The 6,928-nt window shown below is 47.9% G+C and overlaps 1 long non-coding RNA gene across 12 annotated transcripts in view; it reads right to left on the reverse strand.

Moving 5' to 3' along the window:
- The window catches only part of LOC116444507, a 53,568-nt gene extending 49,528 nt beyond the window's left edge, over positions 1-4,040 (reverse strand). For 2 of the 12 annotated variants that reach the window (XR_004240347.1, XR_004240349.1), the window contains exons 1-2: positions 1,425-4,040; positions 67-1,303 (exon numbers count right to left, since the gene is read on the reverse strand). This is a non-coding gene — a long non-coding RNA (uncharacterized LOC116444507). The remainder of the gene's footprint in view (positions 1-66; positions 1,304-1,424) is intronic. The other 10 variants (XR_004240350.1, XR_004240351.1, XR_004240358.1 and 7 more) reach the window with 9 other exon arrangements.
- Between the last annotated feature and the right edge of the window lie 2,888 nt (positions 4,041-6,928).

A 6,928-nucleotide genomic window follows, 5' to 3' on the forward strand; every position in this document is an offset into this window, starting at 1 on the left:
TTAAATCTTGTTCCTCCCCCAGTCCTCCCTCCACCCACTGCCCATGGCCGGAAGGTAACTTTGCACCTTCTGAGAGCATTACAGAGCAAGTTCTTCCACAAATCTCCCTGGAACTTTCCTCCCCATGGGCTGGTATCATCAGTCAGAGACCTGATCCATCTGGAGATAACAGGAGTAATTTATCCTTTGTGGCAGCTCATCTTCTTGCCCAGACATCCTCAGTGCTGAAGCAGGGTGAAATCTTTCCCTTGGAGGACAAGAAGGAGAAATTGCCCTTGATAGCTCTTTTTCTGGCAGTAGAAGCAACATTTGACTCTGGTGACATCCAATGCCCCTTCCCTGGCTGAGACAGCCACAGAACACACACAGAAAGCACACTTGTTGCAATTCCAGCTTTTCCTCCCATGCTACCTCCCCTTGGATGGGTTTTGCTCTTTAGGCAGAGTTGGATCTCTGGGCAAGGGCTCAGGGGGATGGAGGCTCCCTCTGCCCCGTCAGCGCTGCTCGTATGTCATGTGAGAGCACCAGGGCTGCTGAGCAAGGTTCCTCCAACCCCAGTCGTGGACAGCAGCTCTCACACCTCTGAGGAAGGACCTTTCCCCAGAGACATTACTGGACAGAGTCCTGTTACGTGGCTTTTGGTCAGCACACTGTAAGCACTGCTCTGTGCCCCACAGTGCAGTTAGGAGTGCTCTGCCAGCCCCACGACTCCACAGTCATGGCACATTTACCTACACAGAGTGTGCTGAGCAAATCTCCACGGTGCTTTCCCCCAGCACCAACCAGTCCCCTCACAGCAACCTCTTTCTTCTTCAGTTCAAAGTGCTCTGGCACTTCATCTGGAAAATTCTTTAAATCTACATTACCTCTGCCTTATTTAATCTTTTCGGGAGCGCTGACATCCAGTGCATGAAAAAAGAGATTTTAAGCTGAAAAGAAAGCAGCCCCTGGTCACTTCTTGGAGCAAAGTTACAAACGGAATTGGAAACTGGAAGGTGAAAAGAATATGTTACCTTTTAAGTGTCACGTTTTTCTCTGCAAAAATGCCCTTTAACTGAGCTGTCACAGAAGGCATGGGAATAGCATCAAGCCATGGCCTTAGATCTTGCTCTGTGTTTTGCTCCTAAACAGGTGCCTTTGGTGCTGGCTTTGTTTTTGCAGAAATGGGGGCCACCAGGCACTTACTTGGAATTTGTAAATCTCTTAGACTTGGGAAGCACTGAGAGTCCTCATTGCTTACACCACTTCATAGCACAAACCAAATCCATCCTCAGCATCAGCAGCACAGAGACAGACCAGGGCACTGCAAATATCAGAAAGAAAAGCAAACAGGAATTTGTAGGCAGCACCAATGTAGCTGAACACCATAAATCCCAATCTGTCACACCTGGAAGCTGCAAACCACAATGCCACTTGGAGCTTACCTGGGCTTAAGCTGAGGCGTTGCAGACTGTGTGTCTGAGGGGAAGGATGTGCAGCAACACACTTATTGCACAAACATTTCCTCCATGCTGCAGGACACAGGGCAGACAGCACTTCCATGATCCTGGCTGAATCCCTATCGACAGGACTATTTTAGGACACAGTCAGGTAAGGACACAGCCCAGAGCACATCACCTCTCCAGGAGGCACAGCTGCCTCCAGCTAATTACAGGTCAAAACATATCCAAGGTCACCATAACCCCAAAGTGCCTTCCTGCATGAAAACATCTATTTACCTAGGATGGAAATAACATCAGCTGGCCCATGCCACATCCCAGCAGGACTGTTCTTACACTTCTCCTGGTGGATGTAGGATTTGCAGGTGCCCATGACAGAGAGGAGATGGGCGAAGGTGCTGGGACAGGATGGGGAGATGCACGGTTCACTGTGCAGGTCAAAAGCAGATGGAGGGAGAAGAAAGGCTGAAGCAGCCCTCCAGGGCTGTTTTTTCCTGGGCATCTCACAAATACCATCATCTTCAACATCCTTGCTGCAACTGCACCCGCATCTTCACCAGCAATGTCTGACTAGGTTCACACCCTTGGGGCCCAGTCCCTCCTACACGGTGGCTGTCTCTTGGACCGCTTGCACCAGCCACCCCTGTCCCCCTGGTTCTGAGTTTAGCTCTAAAACACTTTTGTGTCTGATCCCTTTTCCTTTTTTACCTCTAGGACACTCACCTGAGCTGGGATCCATCAATTTTGACAGAACTTCAGCAGGAATTTTTCCCAATTAAGAAAAAGAAAGCCACAGTTTCCCTACAGAAGAGATAATCTCTGTTGTTTGTGAGCAAACAGGCTGTAGGACACAAATAAGAGCGGTGTAACAGAATAAAATACAACTTACACATCAGACAGGCTGACAAATGTTGATTAAAATGTCTCCTTTCACAATCAAATGGCAAATATAAAGGCATATTTTCTTATCTGTTAAGGAGCTGTCATAGCAGCTTAGGCCAGAAACGCTTTGATATTGTACAATATCCAGTGATGTGAGTGCCCTTTGCAGAAACAAGCACGAGTCTTTTACTGCAGGAGATCTTGTCTCAGTCTTCTCCTCTGACAGTTTGATTTAAGACAGCTCAATTCAGTTGTTTATGCAAAGGCATCCAGTCTTCAGGGTCCAGTCTTCAGGGTCCTTCTGGCCCCCAGAGGACACAAATGGCCTCAACCCTTCTGTTTGATGTGTTGGCCTTCTTCAGGAGTTTGACAAACTCCCAGTCTTGTCCAGAGCAGCAGATAACCATTTCAAGGTGGTCAGATGGAGCTCTTAGTCCTCTGTGCATCAAGCTGCAGTTTGCAAAGCTTGAAATGACTTTCCCTCCTTGTCTTTTAAAACAGCCTGGGAGATCTGGGGATGGGATCTACAGCAGGGCCCTTTCTTAAGCAGGCATCACCACATCCTTCTGTCATACACATACCAAAAGCAACCTAGAGGAGACCTCTTTCCCAGAGCACTGATTAGAGGTTTATTGGTCTCCCTTGGGATGCTGGAGAACTCCCTGTGTGTGTACCTCCTCTGCATGCTCTGAGTCCACCAAGTATCAAAACAAAATACAAACTATAAGGAACAATTTGGTTTTTATTTATACAACAAAGCGGTAGGCATGCAAGGCAGAGGCAAAGGAAGCTCCATCTCTGGCTGCTGAAGAACTCCCCCTGAGCATCAGGTACAGCCTCAGCTCAGCAAGGCTTCGTTTACATCCAGCAGCTCCAGGGAAAGCTCTGGTTAGTGGAAGGAAAGAGGGGGAAGCAGGGTTTGCACCGGAGTGCTGTGGCTCACGCCCTACAAGCTTGAGCATTACAGGTGGTGGATGTACGGACAAAAGCCTGGGAGAATATCCCGCTCCTGAACAGATGCAGAGAGCCAGGAGCTGGAAATGTCTGTCTGCTCCCAAAGCAGTGGGGAGCTGCAGCTGCAGGCAGTGCCGCGAGGGAGGGCTGGTGCCAGCAGCTCCATCAGAGCAGCTCCAGGACAAGCTCCGGTGCAGACAGCTCTGACTCACCAGATCTCCCAGATTTGTCCTGGAGCAGGAGAAAAGGGTGAGCCCACACCACCCCACAACGATGATTGTGTTCCTCCACAGCAGCAGCTGTGCAGGGATGTGAGCCAGAGGAGATGGAAATACTGCTCACTTCTTGCCCTGCTTTCCATCCTATCCCTTGAACAGACAGGACAAACAGAAGAAGTCCTGCTTAATTCTCGACCTACAGACCAGGACACTGAAGGATGGGCTGGGAGGCAGCAGACAAAGACCAAGAGACTGATGGCACAGGAAAAAGAGGCAAAGCAGGGAACTGAACACAGATCCTTTGGGGCAATTGGCCCACCTGGCGGGGTCTCCTCTCTAAGGGAAAGCACTCCAGTTAAACACCTATTTCTCCAGTGTTTATCCACGCCTGAGTTTGCCAGTGCTTCTCATCATTGCCAGGGCCCCCCTCTCCCAAAGCACCCCAAATGTGCAATTCATACCTGGAGCTGCCTGAGGGAGGACGGGCTTGGCTCTGATGCTGAGCAGACAGGTGAGCGCTGATGGTACTGCAGCTCCTCCAGGGGAATGATTACCTGATTTATCTCCAGCCAAATCCTCCCTGATGTAAATTGTAGAAGCTCACTTGGCAGGAAGCCCCATCCCCTTATATAAGCTGAAATATTGCCCTTTGAGATTTATCCATTACTGCCAGACTGCTGAGCCGTCTGTCTTCAGCAAGGGCCTCAGAAGAGGAGAGGATGGTTGTGTTCATACCAGTTTTGTCTGTGCAAGGTAAGTGTTATTGCGCATTTTCCCCTGCAGCAGAGAGCCCAATGTCACCTGGACAGAGATTCCTCCTCTCTGTTGTGCTGAGACACTGGCTCAAATAGTAAGAATTCAATTTGATGCTGTAAATATCTTTCACATTTAAATGCTTGATCTTGAGTGACCTCTCCAGTCATTTGTGCCCCAGTTTGCTGGAGGGATCTGCTCCCCATCCCCACACTCCCACAGCAATTGGACCGGTTGTGTTTGGAGAGCAACGTGTTTAAACACTCTGAGGGCTGACAGGCCCAGGGAAGGAAGGCAGCTATTCCCTCTGCAAAGCTCTGATAAGGCCAAGGGTCTGGCTGATAGACCTGGAGGGGCTGATGGGGTCTGCTGCGTTTTGAAGTGCTCATTACACAACTGCAGATTGCAGAGGAGAGCAAACCTGGTGCCCAAAGTGTAAATCCAGAGATAGGGACAGGTAGCCAGAATTACACTGGCTGAGACATGGCTTCCCTCATTTAATGTCACTTAAGATGCCACTTGAACATAAAACCACTTCCTTGCACTGAGGTTTAATAGCTGCCCTGTGGCTATTATCATTCCTGAATCCACTGTTGAGCACTGACATCAGAGGAGCTGGTGCAGAGAGGTTTTTGGGCAGAGCTGGGTCAGGTCTTCCCAATTTGGTGACAATTCACAGCCCTGAGTAGGAGCATCCACTGAAAGCTATTGTCCTGGCAAGGGCACCTCTTCCCTTTCTATCTTCCATGTCCCAATCTCATTCAGAAAGATATATTTCAGCTCATCCTGCCCAGCCCACTGCTTTGAGCTCAGGTCCTCTCTGCCATTCCCACAGCACTGAGCCAAACCACTGCTTCTCCAAGGGGAAGCCAGCTTGGATGCAATTTTCCCTGGTTGTAAGGGCAGCCGGGAAATGAATTGCTGGCTCTCACTGCACAAATTGCTGTGCCCCTTTGTGGTGCATGCTCTATTTGACTCTTATGACAGACCCCTTTGCCACCTGGCTGCAGGGAAGAGCCTCATTTGAACCCCCAAAAAAGCAAAACTGGGGTTTGAAGTGTGAGATCCTGGACTAGGTAAACTCCAACTTACAGTAAGACAGCCCCCCCATCCCCTTCAGCATGCTGTCATGTTTCTCAAGGGCTGGGGACCATTGTAAGAGAACAATGCAGCATTTCTATAAAAGAGGAGAGCACAGTTAATAAGTTCACTAACTGAGAAAAACAGCCTTTTAATATCTCTCTTTGTGACTCATAGTGTGAGAGCCAGCTGTTACTACTGGAGAGAAATTCCTTGCTGATTAGTCTTTTAAAGGGCTTCCCAGATAATTAAATAATGATTTCTCTCCCCATTCATTCTAAGTGACAGGAGAGACTGGCAAACCCACTAAGCATGGAAGGGCAGCATGTTTTCCCAAGACTTATAGGAGCTTAGCTATTCTGCAGCTAATCCGGTGCTTAAACCCAGCCGCAGATCCCCGCACCAAGGGACAGCCTGTCCCACCTTCGTGGTGCTCCAGGGCTGACCTGGGTTTGGCTGAAATCCTGAAAATAGGCTTTAGGCCAGGGCTGTGTTTTCAAATATGAAATTATAACAGGAAGGATAGTCTCACCTGGGCAGACAAATTAACTTTTCTTCGCCTCAGCTTCCTGAGAAAGCGGCTTTGCCTGGGGCTTGCACGAGCTCAGCAGTGGTGAAGGTGAATTAATCCTTCTCTGTCCTCCCTGGACTGTGCTCAGAGCCACCACTAGACAGAATGAGTGACCAATACAGAGGCCATTTGGGGGGATTTCTGGGATAATCTGGCCTTCAGCACATCCACTGTGCTTCCAAGTCACAGCATGAATCACAGTGATTTGCTCAGGCAGGAATTTCAGGCATGAAATCGTGTGGCCTCTCTGGGTACAGCTCCATTGGTCTGATGGAGTTATTCTGGATTTCCACCAAAGCATAAAAGGTGAAGGACAACCCATGTGTTCTCCAGGTGAAACCAGGGGTAATCAGGTATATCCAGTTAGTGCAGGATTGGGAAGCAGACATGTCTACACTTGAATAACTGAATTCTCACTTATTTTCACGTTTGGCTTTTAGAGAGGGTCCTTACCTCATACCTTACTAAATCAGTGGGAAATTTCAGGGTTCAATAACCTCTGGGAAAAATTACAGTCAAAAACTAGGGTCACCACCAACAGAAAAAAAGACGTAGCACATATTTCACCAAAGAACAAGACTGGTTAGTAGCTTCAGTTGTGCTGAAACATTTTTTCCCGTGAGCAGATGCTTTTATTTAATTGAAAACCAATGCAAAATATCATCTGAGACAGAAAAACATTGACCAACCTTATAAATATGTGAAAATGAGCTTGCAAGTTTTGCCCATTCCTAATTGAGAATCTGTTCTCGTGGTTAATTGAGAATCTGTTTAGGGGCAAGACAGGGGTGGGATAGATAGGAGGGAGAAAATATTTAAGAAGCAAGTGTTCTATCAGTAACATACTGTAACGAGAATTTAGCAAAAAAAATTATTAATTTCATTTTTTTAACTGAGATCCATCTGGCCATCTTGGCAAGGAGAAAAAATGCAGCATTAGCGAAAGAGATTTTTGAAGAAGTTGTTCCAACCTAAGTGCAACCCACAAGGGATGTTTAGGTGCTTGGAAATATTACAGATTTGTAATGTCC

The sequence above is a fragment of the Corvus moneduloides genome, chromosome 5 (genome assembly GCF_009650955.1).
Source record: "Corvus moneduloides isolate bCorMon1 chromosome 5, bCorMon1.pri, whole genome shotgun sequence".
Classification (NCBI taxonomy): domain Eukaryota; kingdom Metazoa; phylum Chordata; class Aves; order Passeriformes; family Corvidae; genus Corvus; species Corvus moneduloides.